The 14,616-nt window shown below is 37.0% G+C and overlaps 1 protein-coding gene across 1 annotated transcript in view; it reads left to right on the top strand.

Moving 5' to 3' along the window:
• Nucleotides 1-4,211: 4,211 nt before the first annotated feature.
• The window catches only part of adra1aa (adrenoceptor alpha 1Aa), a 30,837-nt gene continuing 20,432 nt past the window's right edge, over nucleotides 4,212-14,616 (top strand). The window contains exon 1 of the mRNA XM_028457636.1: nucleotides 4,212-4,487. The gene's annotated coding sequence lies outside the window, so the exon portion shown is untranslated. The remainder of the gene's footprint in view (nucleotides 4,488-14,616) is intronic.

The following is a 14,616-nucleotide window of genomic DNA, read 5'->3' as shown; positions in this document are numbered from 1 at the left end:
AAGTGCATTGTGTGTATGTCCCGCCTACTACTTGTGCTGTACATAGAGGTCTGTGCTCTCCGAGTGCTCTAGTATGTATTGTTTTTTTTAATCGTGCAAAATCGTTAAATAAAAATGAATAAATATATACAATGAAAAAAAAATTGGAATCAGTAATTTATTAGTTTTTTTTATTACTAGACATTTTAGGAGACCCTATTTTATTTCCAGGCGACCCCACATGGGGTCACGACCCCAAGGTTGAAAAATATTGACTTGAACCAGTGATGATCTTGTGACATTTTATCATCTTTTTTTTTTTTTACAAGAAGTGCAATCATTATGAGACAGCAATGCATGTTTTGTTATTGCAATAAAATAAATTGATTTATTTTATTGCTTAATTGTGACCATCACCAGCCCTCCCTAAGGAAGGGTAAGAAATCTTTAATTATAGGGAGGATATAAAAAGGGAGAGCAGTGTTACACCTAAGTGGAAAGGGAGGGGGAGGGGAAAGGGAGCAGGGAGGAGAGACTCAAGGTAGGAAATAGAAAGGGTGGGGAAGAATAGATTGTTTTACAGTGAGGGTGTGATGTTTTATTCATTATCTTGTCTCACAATAAATCATCTCACCTTTGTTCATTCATTCAGTATATAGTAGTTTATATTATAGCTTACCTCAGTAAGTGCGTTTGCTCAGTATGAACATGGCTCATGGCTTTAGAGTTTGTGTGTGTGTGTGTCTGTGTGTGTGTGTGTGTGTGTCAAATGCTTTCACAGCCTTTCTGATTTGTGCCAGAGGTGTGTGTGCTGCTCTTTTGTGAGGACCACCAGCATTTCCTTCGAAAACGTGCGTGTGTGTGTGTGTGTGTGTGTGTGTGTGTGTGTGTGTGTGTGTGTGTGTGATGACTGGCTGTGTAGCGTACTAAAAACAGAAAAGACATTTAAGAATCCTGCATCCATACATCATGGCCTTTATCGTACATGCACACCACTAATGTAATCAAATCACACTTAATGACTGTCTGTTTGCTTCAGTGAACATAGTGGTTCACTGAAATCTCCTGCTGTTAAATTAACAGCCATAACACAGTCGTGTAACTGATTGGACGATGAAATATAAAAGGGTCGGTCCCCTTTGATTAAATCAGGATGTTGTTAATCTTTCCAGGTGTTGTGTAAAAGGAATACAGCTGCAGCTTATGTGCAAAGATGTGTTTCTAATTCTGTCCACTGCCTCATATGAGTCAAGCTCTGTTTACTTGGTGATCTACATTACAGGTGTGAGCCGCAGGTTAGCTGGTAAGTGGGTGGACAGCTAACTATTCTATATAAGGAGTGCCAGAATCAGTTTCACATCTTTCCTCTTTTATTTCCTACTTTTTTTTTAATTAATTCACACCATTTCAAAGGCTGTAAGAAGAGGGGTGACAGTGAGATATGTAAATATCAACCTGGAGTTTTAATTGGGAGGATTTCCTTTGAGCTGCAGATCAGCTGTAGTGTGAACGTTCCTGCTGTGATGAATGAAATGTGTATCTGTTGATTCATCTTAAGGATTTGTCCAACTCAGAAGAAATGGCTTCATCTGCATTTGAGTGTAAAGTTAACTGTAAATACCGACATTAGTGTGAATGTCTGGCTCGGGTTTGTTGCCCACGTGATGGAAAATGTTACTTCCAAAGCCCAGGTATTGATTTTACGATATGTTTCTAACTCAGCAGCCAGTGCCACTGCATGGACTGCTCAGAAAGGCAATTATTTTTCCAACAGATACCAGGATGGATGCTTACAAGACGCAAATGCACTAAAATCAAATGCTGAAAGCTACGAAAAATGTGAAAGTCATTAAACAGCTAATTTACTATTGATTTTTTAAAACTCCGCTGTAATCTTAGGGGGACTTTATCACTTGCCAATTGTTCATTTGTTGAATACATATTTAGAACCCATTCTGTATGTGTCAAAGGGTGACAGACACACGCAAGCTGCAATAGAAGTTTTCAATCTTCACATCAATTTCAACACAAATTAAAGACAGGAAAACATGGAAGCTGATCTTTAAATTTAATATGCATACAGAATAGACAGTGACTGCCTGTGCTTTTTTCAGAGAGTTGCAAAACTTTTCATTTGACCTACCTCAGACAGAGATCCGAATCTAGCCTGAAAACCAAAACGCTCCAACTGGCTGAACCTTGAATTTGTCCACGATGGGAAAAAAGACAGGAGAGAAAAATCAATGTACCTTCTTTAACTGTGTTTGCTCTGATGTACATGGTGCAGCTTCATCTCTGAGCTCGGATCGATTGAGAAATCAGGGAAAGGCCCCTGATCAGGTGATGAACACGAGTGTTGCCACTGAAGTTACAAGCGAAAAATTAAAATTGACTAGCATTACTCAAACACCAACAAATGAGTATCGACTGGGTTGTGCAACAGATGTAAGTTGAGCTTGAATGGGATGTATAGCTTTACTTCCCCTGATGATGAAACACATTCTGCTGGGTTTATATTATGATGTATAAAGTCCAGTTCCTTTGCAAAATGCTTCAGTAAAAGTGTTCCATAACAAGGTGGTGAGCAAAGGCAACCATAACAGAATAGAATAGAATAGAATAGAATGGAATACACATTTATTGATCCCCAGAGGAGAAATTCACATTTGCCGCAACACAAGAGCAGAGAGTAAGAACAAAAATAAATACTAGCAAAGGATTACAAAATCACTAAATGTTTACAATCAGTGCAGCTTCCTTATTACTAAGAGTGTAAGAAAAAATTGATTTGGCAATATATTGCTATGTTTCACCAGGCGATTAGCGCATCGATCCAAAAAACGTCCAAATCAATTTTTTCAAATTGCATAGCATCTAAAGGGCCGGTCAAACTACCTCACTCCTCAATGCATTTTAGCTTGGAAGTTGATTGAACTTTAGCACACTAGAGCATACTGGGCACTTTTATTGATGTATGTAGTTACTTCAGTTTTTTTTTTTTTAATAAGAACTTAACAGAATGAAAATCTGTTGTAGAAGGAAAAGTTCAACCTTTTTGAAAAATTTTATTTGACCGTTTAAAGCTGATATCCGGAGAAATCTATGTATCATTCTTTTAAAATGCGAAAAAATACCTAACTAGTCTTTTACTATGGTCTACTGCCATTGGTCATTCATATACATTAATTATATAAGTCCCTCCTTCGTCCTATAGACCTCTATACAAATGAAAATGATCCCCGACTTCGCCCGGCCAATAGGCTTCGACTTCCTGTTTTTGAGACTGTCAATTAAAATGAATGTGGAACTGTGCACGGAAACAAGGCGCTCGTCACTACAGCAAACAGGTCAATATGATTTTGGTTCTTACCTGACCCATAGACTTATATCAATGCGAGCCCTTGTTATGTTATGCGCATGCAGAAAAGTAGAGGCGTGGCTTCTGGTAGATTGGCAGAGGCAGTGGGAGGAAGTGAGGCTGTTTAGGGCGGGACAAAGAGACGTTTCTCAGTAACTCCAGATATCAGCTTTAATAATTGTCATTCTTATTGGCAATGACGTTAATAAATGTCAAATACATAGCAAATAAATAAAATAAGAGTACAAAGTTTAGCAGTTTTTATTTAAAACAAAAAACAAGTACTAGTACACTGGCTAGAAATAATTTATTCTGCCATAGCTTTAAAAGTAGAGCCTAAAGTAAAACGTTCCAGTAGATTTAAGAAACGATTGACTGAATATGTTTAAAGTAAATTTTATTTTCAATAATGAGTTCATATTCTTTAGTTGGGTTTTTTTTTTTTTTTTTGGTTATGAGAAAAAAACCCTCCAGGATCCATTTGTAATACAGTATTTGTTTTGAACATTTTCCTGCACAATGAAGTCTCGGCTCACCTGAAATAATTAGATATTCACATTGAGATGAATTCATTCAAGCAGATTCTCAATCAGTTACTTTTAGTAAGTTTTGTTGTTTTGATCCCCAGCTAATTTCTAACCATTATGTCTAATAATTTAGTCAAAGCCAATTATTTTAGAAACCCAGATGACTTCAGAGAACTCTGCAGTTAAACCTGAACATGGGACAAATATTTTAAGCATCGATGACCATCACTGTTATATCAGGTGGATATTTCTGGACTCTTAGTGCATGAGGGTCACTGATGAAACATCTGTGAATGAGAAGTCACTGTGCAGTGCCAGCGTGACAGACTCTGCTGCGGTGACGCACGGAGAGTGATGGAGAGCTGCGCGCGAGGAAGGTTGGATGACGGCTTGGGTTGACGGAGAGGTGAGTGTGGAGACGCAGACGATTGGTGCTCATCATCATCATCATCATCACTGTCATCCTCTTCATCACCGGGAGAGCCCCGGAACACCTGCAGTCTGCGCTACTGGACACGAGGACTCACCCTGATGCGCGCGCTTTGCGCTCTTCTTGCGACGACGCAGCGATCACCAGCGCGTAAAAACATTCTCAGGATGCAAAAAATCCTGCTCAAAGTTAGGTGAGTACCCGATTTTAGTTTCTTTTTTAAAAATTTCAAGCCGACCCTTTGCGTTTTGTGTTAAACAGCGGGTGTGGATGACAAAGGTTTCCTATAGGCTACAAGTGTCTCCATGCTTTCCTTCCATCATGCAGTCATTTTCTACCCGCTTTGGGTCTCATGCTTAGATTAATCTTCATTTTATTGATTTCAAGAGTTAAACTACATCAATTTATTTCTGAATCCATTACCCAAATGTCTTTTTAACACTGTGCGCATCAGTGAAACTGTGCAATCATTACCTTGAGGGGGGTTTCATGGTCGACAAATAAAGCAGATTGCATAATAACTATAATCTGGTCAATTTTATCTCCTTGTTGTTTTCAAATCTCAGATTTTGGCGATTTTAAAGCTTGTAGATAAAGAGAAACATAAGTTTTAGGATGAAGGCAGATGTCTAAAGCAGTGGTTTCCAAACAGGGGTATTAATGTGTACCCCTGGGGGTACAAGAGCACATTGTGTAGGGGGTACTCGGGGAAATACTTCATTGATTTAAAAATAACCGGGAAATGTTCCTGGACAAATTCACCATTAACTAACAGTTCCTTATTGCTCAATAAAATACAATATTTTCTCGTAATTTATTGAAACAGGATTATTTTATGCTGTAGAGGCCATTTGATCCCACTTTGGACAATAGGAGACAATGATTTGCTACATTTTACAAAGAAGACCAACTTCACTAACCTGTAATCACATAAAAGTTGCTTGTTATTAAAAAAAAAAAAAAAAAAAAAAATCCACTTCAAATTACACTCATTGTATTGAATTTGTAGATTAAGCCTTATAGGAAACCAATGTTCGAGACACAGGAGAGCCTGCGGTTCCACATATGAAAAATCATATCAAATAATGTAGAGGGTACTTATGATATGAAGAGGGTGTACTCATGATTTGACAAAAATGCAAAGGGGGTACACGGGACAAAAAGGATTGGAGACCACTGGTCTAAAGGATGCCTGTGTACTGTCTGAGGGGAATACAACCCACATCTCTGAGGTTTCATTAAGGCAGGTGTCACATTCTGTCACCCTGCTGTCACTCTGACTTCTCCTTCTTATAGAGCTGGGAATAACTGTGCTCACAACAGTTGGAGATCACATCTGAGCCACAAAGATATATAGTTTACTTCTGACCATTAAAAATAACTGCTGCAGCTCCATGTTTGACAAAGTCCTCAGCAGTATCTTAGGTTTTAGTCCAAAGCAGCAGCTGCGCATTACTGTTCTACATGCTGCGTGTTTGTTGGGAAAACAGCCAGCAGAAAATGCCTGAATAAGTTCACTCTTGCAAAAAAAAAAAGAAATAATTAAAAAAAAAAAATTACCACAGGAAAGACTGCTGGCCTTTCAAAAACAAAATTAAGGCCAATAGCTCCAAAGCCCTGCTGAGATGTCAGTATGGAACTGCTTGCTCATTAGAGTTAGTCTTGTCCTCTGGATGTGTGTTACTTTTCTCCAGGTCTTATACAGCTAACAGCTAGAGATCAGCCAAACACAGTCAGAGAGACAAATTCAACTACAGTACCACCCTGTCGTACCCAAAGACACTGTGGCTGTAGTGCAGAGTGCCTCGTTTCAACGTTTAAATAATCAATGTCTGTCCATCCATCCTCTTATCCACTTCACCGCCAGATAAATCACAAGTCGATCTCAGGGCTGACAGATGCATTTGAAAGAGTTTTTCACACTAATACACAGATATTAAATCAATTCACAATCACCAACAATCCTTACATGAAAAACTTTTGGAGTTTACAGACAATCCTCCAGGAAACGCCTCGACCTGAATCCAAACCGGCGTCTCCTCTTTGAGTCAACGTCATTAACCTCTATTTGACCCCAAAGCCCTGGAGGCTTTTGGTGATGCAGTCCGAGCTGAGAGAAATAATCAAACTGTGTTTGTTCTGTCAGTTGGTTCAGACCAGTGTGTAAAGTGGTCAACTCGCGAAAATCAAAATCCTTCCACTTACATTGTAACCCGGTTACAGTGTGATGGAAAGACTCAGGACAGCATAGACAGGACGTCACTCAGAGAATAATCAAGGCTGTGGGAAGAACCTGGAGAAAACTTGCACACGCGTAGGGAAGAGAAGTTCATTCTTTGTTTTATTCCTTCATTCATTTGTATCTTTTTATCCGGTAAAATCAAAATGGTGGATTTTTTTTTTGTGTATTTATTTATCTATTTCACTTCATTGTAAACCAATTATATTGAAACACGGCTATAATACATTCAATATTATAGACAAAAATAATACAATATTCTGCAAAGCAACACTTTTGAGCTCCTGTGGATAAACATGTCACTCACACTTTGATAGTTACTAGGGCTGAGCAATATATTGCGATTCAAGATATATCAAGTTTTCTACTTTGGCGATACAGAAAATGACAATATCGCCAATATCGAGAGATACTGTATTTATGTTTATGTATTTTTTTAGTTTCTGAGATATACATTTTTAGGGCTTATTTTGTATGAAAATACTTGTTTTAGGAGTCGCTGCTTTCATTATTTCTCAGAACAGCATGAAAAGCACAGTTAGATGATTACTGAGTGCATCCTGACCCAGACCTTCATTTAAACAAGCCACACTACAGAACTCACTCACACATGCTGTCCCTTAGAGCAGTGTTTCTCAACCAGGGGTACGCGTACCCCTAGGGTTACGTGAGCACATTGCAGGGGGTACGTGGAAAAATTAAGAATTTATTTTCAAGATGATAAAAAATATTCTCAGTCATTTCATAAATCCGTCAGTAAAATGGTACCGTGTGCGCAATGACTTGTTTTTAAAGTTTAAATGCCTGTTTAAAGTGGACATATTCAAAGAAGCTCCTTTTGTGGTAAATGTCATAATAGTTATATATGACACAGGCAGGTTAATGATTTTTTTTTTAATTTATATTTATTTATTTATATTAATTATTATTTTAATTTCTTCTTATTTTTTTCTAATTTCAACTTTATTATTTTTCTTTAAAAACAATATAATCATAATATATTAGTATTAATAATACAAAAGTTCACTATAATATTATTTCTTATATTTATCATTTTTATGGCCTTGAAGGCAACATCATTTTATGTTTAATTTGAGTTAAATAAGAAGATAATGCCTGAATATTTATTGTTCAATTTGCGTTGAATATTCAGTTGTGTTATGTTCTACTTTTGGAGAAATGAGAAGCTCTGCCTGCTGTGTTATGATGACCTGCTTGAATGCAGACCTCTGCATCACCGATCTGCTGCAGAAGCAAACCTCAGACAATAAAGTCAGTCAAACATGTAAAACCACCAAACACGGAGCACTGAGCAGAAGCTTGTGAGGCACACAGGAAAAGGTCAGCCAGTGGTTAATAGGTGTGGTGGGAGGGGCGGATGAGCCAGGGAGGGGGTTTATATTCAATGTTTTAGTGTCATACCATTTTTTGACCTGCAGTTATACATGGATGGATGGATGGGATCCACACAAGGTTCCTGCTGCTTAACAGAAGGTTTTCCTTGCCGCCATGATGAATTCATGTTGGGTGTGGGATACATATGTATGTGCATATACGTATATATGCATATGTGTGTATCCATAAAATGAAGAGTCCGTCCTTAAGACTGCTCTACTGTAAAGTGTCTTGAGATACCATTGGTTATGATTTGGCGCTATACAAATAAAAGATTGATTGATTGATTGATTGGTGGATGGATGGATGGATAGATGGATGTTGGTGGGTAGAAAAAGAGAATAACTTAGTTGAACTTCTAATTTAGTCAAAAAATAAAGCACCTTAACAAAAATCCAACACGGTCACACTACTTTTAGACTCTAATCTACATTCATTTAATCTCTGCAGACAGGATTATTTCACATCTGCCAGTGCACAGGCTCATGTGCAAACATTTCAAATACAACAAATTTCTTTCATCAATTTCAGAAGGAGAAACTCAGAATAACAACCAGAATCAGTGCATTGAAGATACTATTAAGTATTAATTCGACGTTAAAAAAAGTGCTAACAATAACCCGAATATGTCCAAAAGTAATGTGTTTTACAGTATCCGATTCCTATTTGTGAAAGTTGAGTGACGGAATCATCCAATCTCTGTGTATATATTTAAAATAATGACAAATCTGAAGGTAAAAAGATACATTTTTCGGTTTTGCTAATATGTACACAATGATAAAGGTAGTAATAATATGCTGAGTATCTCTGCAAGCCTGACCTGTATTTATAGGTCAACTTTGTAATTAGCTTCACCCAAGGTGCCCTAGCTAGCACAAGTGAGATTAGTATTAAAAAATAAAAAAAGTGAACCATTCTGACATTTAGCTGATGAGTCAACACTAACTTTTTTTTTTTAACAAAAAAATCACAAATGGTCAAAAGTTATCACACCACAATGACTGCAGAGATTCTCAGCCATAATAATAAGCATACAACCACCTGCTTCTAAAGGTCCATTTTTATTGGCCTGATCAGACATGGACTCCATTTGTAAGCTGGAGGAGGGCTGCATTATACCTGTATGGGGTCAAGACATTAGCAGCCGAACCTTAAGTACCAGCATATATTTGATTGTTAAACATGGACCACAGATTCGGTTTGGGACAGATTGAATCTGAAGGATGTCAGCACTCGAACTCATTAATGTGTCCCTTAAATTCATCCTGAAACATTTTTTTTTTGCTTTCTGACAGGTTTATTACTCACTGTCATCTGTGAATACGGTTTCCATGAAAGTCTGCACATGCTGTGCCTTTTTCCTACGAGTAGGGTGGATGTTCAAGCAGAACGGGGTTTCCTAGTCTTGGGTCAGTACCCAAAAGTGGGTCGCAGGCCTTTTTGCAGTGGGTCCAGGCATTTACCTCGGCTCAAGAACATAATTTCAGATGCAAATTGTGTCCATGTTTATGGATTTGGTACAGTGGTAGAGTGGGTCATCCAATAACCGAAGGGTTGGGGGTTTGAATCCTGCTCTATCCAATCGTTGTGTCCTTGGGCAAGGTACTTTGCCCACATTGCCTCGTATGAATGGGTATGAATTGTGCCTGAATGTTTGTGGTGCTCGCTAAATGGCAGCCACGCTTAAGTCAGCATGCCCCATGCGGCTACATTTTAACTTATCATGTGAGTGACTGGTGTGAATGAATAATGGTTTATGACTGTCAGCGTTTCTCAAATGGGGGTACATGGTCCCCTAGGGGTAATCAATGACACTGCAGGGGGTACTTGAGAGAGAGTGAGTGGAAAATTAACAAATAAAGTGTCAGTCTTGGTCCCACCCCAGGCGTGAAACGACCATAAATGATAAAAACTATAGAAATAAATCTATTCAGGTGCCACCAAAACAGTATTTTTTAACCTTGGGGTTGGGACCCTATGTGGGGTCGCTTGGAGTTTAAATGGACTTGCCTGAAATTTCTGAAAAATTTAAATAGATATTTGAAATTTTTTAATTATTATTAAAACTAAACTACAGTAAAAAAAAAAAAAAATATATATATATATATATATATATATATATATATATATATATATATGTATATATATATATATATATATATATATATATATATATATATATATATATATATATATATATATATATATATATGAGCTCAAACATGATAAAAAAAAAAGTAATTCTAGGGTAAACAATGTCTTTTTGATATCAAAATGGGGTCACTTTCCACTTATTTACATAATGATATTCTTTAAAATGTGTGGTATCATTAGTTAATTCCATTATTATGCTCTATAGTTGTTTTTAAACAGTTTTCTAAACAAAATGTAGTCGGACAAAGGGGTACTTGGATTCAGAAATAAGAGAAAGGGGGGACTTGAGCCAAAAAAGTTTGTGAACCACTGGTTTATGTAATGCACTTTGAGTCTTCTTGAAAAAAGCGTTATATTATTATTATTATTATTATTATTATTATTATTATTATTATTATTATTATACACTTTAGGAGCACATGGAACCCAGTGTGCGATGAGACTTACCTCTCCATCCACATAATGTAAAAGAGCATTAATCACACCAGGCCTCCATCACATATTCCATTGATGGACCAATTGATCTTACTGAGGGTTGATTTATTGGTTTGACTTACAGCTAATTGACTATAATATTGGCTATTCCCAATAACTCATTAAAGTGATTTTCTGTCACTTTTCCATTAAAACTAGCATTAGCATTTTTAACAGCTTTTGCTCCAGTAGCTTGTCTTTTAGATCAGACCACACAGGTATACGGGTTGCAGTCCATCCATCCTCCACAATATAGAATCAATCTGTATTTGATCATAAGTAGTGGTGAGTATTGGCAAGGATGTTGCAATACGATACGTATCGCGATACTTGGGTCACAAAACGATATCGCGATATATCGCGATATTCCACCCAGTTAATATCAAAATTAAATGTAGAGATGAAAAATCAAGTTGCTGTATATGTTCATCAGAAGATATTGATCATTCAGAGGATAAATTGAGTCAAAACTATTTGCTTCAAAACATCCTATTTATTATTTATTATTAGTGTTTTTGCACATTTTCACTGAAAAAAAGACAATACAGTGTTACACACTGTCATTATAAAGTGAAACTACTGGGTAGAAGTCTCAAAGTAACCATGACAACATAATGACGACATTGTAACAACTGTAAGTGAGAACATTAAGGATAAATCACCCTGAGTTACTGACAATGCATAAAAATAATAAAAATAATTTCTCCTGTTGTGTCAGTTTAAACACTGATCTGAACAGATTATATGAAAAATAAAATGCCTGTGCATACATAAATATAGCAGGCATTACACACTGCCATCATAAAATCAAGTGCATCAAGTAACCATTGCAACATATTGAAAGCATTGTAACCACTGAAATATTGCACAAATACACAAAAATATTAATAAATATATATATATATATATATATGTTTAAAAAAAAAAAAAAAAAAATAGAAAACAAAACGATTGTTTAAATTAAAAAAATTGAGTTAAAATCGCCACCCAAAAAATCGTGAAATCGATTTTTTTTCACACCCCTAATCATAAGTAATAGTAGAACAGACCTATAATTCTGTGGAAAATTAAAAAGATTCTAAAAAAAAATCTTACATTTTACGGTGATCTTATTATCAGCTCTGTGAACAAAGAGGTGACCACACACACACACACACACACACACACACACACACACCAACGCATCAGGCTCATCACATTGGTCGTGGCGCTTCTGCCCACGAAATATCGACCCAACAAAATAACACCTTGATAGATGCTGGATATAATTCTCAGGTCTCAGACACTGCTGACCGTCTGTCCCTGAGCAGGACATTTGCAAAGAAAAGGCTTTAAAATACAGCGTGGGTTGGGAAAACAAAAAGCTTTGGTGTACAATTTAAATTACCATAGCTCTGTCAATATTTGCCGTATTGGAATTTATCAAGGTTCTGAAAGCCAAGAAGTTGCACTTTCCAGACAATATGATGTCATTTCACCCACACTTGGGAGGGAAACCACTTTGTTTGTCAAAGGCTTAGCAGACAGCAGAGGAAAACACAAGTGATGTGAAGACAAGAGCGAAAAAAAACTGAATTTGATATAAAATGTTAGCAGAAATATTCCAACCTTTCAAAGCTTACAGCTTTCTGTGTCTACTAAACTGTATATTTCTATCACAACAAATGATCTCAAAGTCTGAGTCGGGACCCAAAATTGGGTCGCAGACTCATTTTCAGTTTTAAAATATTTTAAAACTAATGAGAAAGTTTGATTGTATTTACCTGTAGGCTATCCCTTTTTTTGGTAATTGATTTTTTATTTTATTTATTTGAAATTTCTTGACAAAAAAAAACCAAACTTGCACTTATTTAACTTATATTTTCTTGTAGGCCTGGGCGATTTTGCCTAAAAAAAAAATCTCCGATTTTTGAAAGAAAAATTCGAGTTTCGATTCGATTTTCAATTATTTTTTTTTAATGCATCAGATATATTGTCAAAAGTGCAACGTCGTTGCTGTGATTGTCCTCACGAGTTAAAATGCATAGAACAATCTCAAAATAAAAAGTAAATGAGGTTCTGTCATTCAACAATTTCAAACTTTAACCAAGGTTTAAGCAAAAGTGCAACAGCAAGTAGCTTACATTTTCTGATTAAGAAATAAGATAACTATATATTTTCAAACATATAACATAACAATTAAAAAATAATAAACTCTTCCCTTAGCATCTCAGCATAGTGTGAATAAAATGGGGATGGCTCACATCGCGCTACTGTAACTCACAAGGACAGAACACAAAAAAGTCCAAAAAAATCCAAAAAAACTGTGGTGGGAAAAAAAAAAAAAAAAAAAAAAAAAAAATATATATATATATATATATATATATATATATATTCAAAGTAAAAATAATTTTTATCTACAAATTCGATTAAATACATTTTTTGCCAAGCCCTATTTTCCTGTCAGTAAAACAAGTGTGTACTGTTATAATAGTGGGACTATTCCTTGTTTTTGTCATGGCTTGTGGAAGTGATGGTGGAGCGTTCATAGATCCAGTCCATGTTTACTGTAAAAGAAAAACCCAAATCCAAAAAGGCACAAGAAGGAAAACTGGGAGCAGGGGCCAAATCGCAGCAGCACACGAGGAGGATAACATTCATAGTGAACCAGCCATTATTCTGTGTCCAAACACTTGATTGGGAACGGGCCACACCTGGGTGCAAAACATGAGGCCACTAATCACTCACAACCTAAACACACTGACATCACATTGTGCACAGTGCACATTGTATCATACAACAGGACCAACCTGGGAGTTATGAAATATTCATATTTGACCAATCCCAGCGTACAAATGATTGTGTGTTGATAAATGCTGCAGCTGAATTCTATCATCATTAACATGCTACGCCCTTAAAAGGCCCATGTTACTCTAAATCAACTTTTCTGTACTTTAAACATGATAAAAGTACTATTTGGGCTTCATACACATGCCCAAAGTGTTTTTTCATTGATTCCCTCCATCGTTAGTTAGAGGGTGATTTGCTCCTTTCTTACTACAGGGTGAGCTCAAACACCTCGCTACAATTTGATGACGCGTTCACACTTTGATGACGAATTTGACACAGCACTGAGCTGGAGAAGCCACGCCTCCAGGAAGCTCTCTGTCGTGATTGACATGTAAACAGACACTCCCACAAAGGTGAGCATTTCAGCGTCCTTCGCACAGTGCTATCTATGTATTGTCTACAGTCTACGTGTGTCCCTGCAAAAGCCCCGCCCCCACACTCTGTCTCATGTTTATAAAGCAGCATGAGCTCGGCTACGGAGTGGGTGGGAGGAGGGCGGGCCGTCCTCTAGCCCTACGTCACCGTGCGGGGAGGAGGAAGTCAGTGTCCCGTCTATAGACACGCCCACTCATGAATATATATATAAGCCTGTTTGTGAAGAGTTGCTCAGAAAGTGACTTTTCAGAGGCTAAAACTCTGGATGACATGCGAGTTTGGGAAAATCAACCTCAAATACTATGTTTTTAGAGTTCTTAGAACAAATGGAGAAAAATAGCATGATTTGGGACCCTGCCCACTGAGGTCAAACAAACATTGGCAAATAGATAGACCTTTCCAAAATGAAAATCAGCATTCGCACAGCATACGACCGAATGGCACATTCGGTCGTATGAAAACTGGGCTTTCAGGAGCTCATTTAAACGCTCTGTGGAAGAGAATAACGGTGGTAGTGAACAGCATTTGCGTATTGGAGCGGACTTGGGCTGAGGTTTGAATTCAATTCTCAGTAACTAATTTAACCAATGCCTAATGATGGCTTAAATTAAAATGTACTCACCCATAACCTAAAAGCACAAATCCCTGCTATTTGATCCAGACAATTCTTTACATTTTGGTCAAGAAAAGATTGACGAGTCAGGCTGGCGAGTGCAAGCTTTTTTCTCAGTTTGGCTTGTGTGTGCATGGCTTGTTATTTGAAGGTGATGTTGTGATTCTCAACAAACAATTATGACACGCTGACCTGACCACTGACTATCATAAGTGCGGGGGACTTAAATATTGATGCAACGCT

Source organism: Gouania willdenowi, chromosome 9 (genome assembly GCF_900634775.1).
Source record: "Gouania willdenowi chromosome 9, fGouWil2.1, whole genome shotgun sequence".
Lineage (NCBI taxonomy): Eukaryota > Metazoa > Chordata > Actinopteri > Blenniiformes > Gobiesocidae > Gouania > Gouania willdenowi.
Note: the sequence above shows the minus strand (reverse complement) of the source record. Positions and strands in the feature narration are given on the sequence as shown.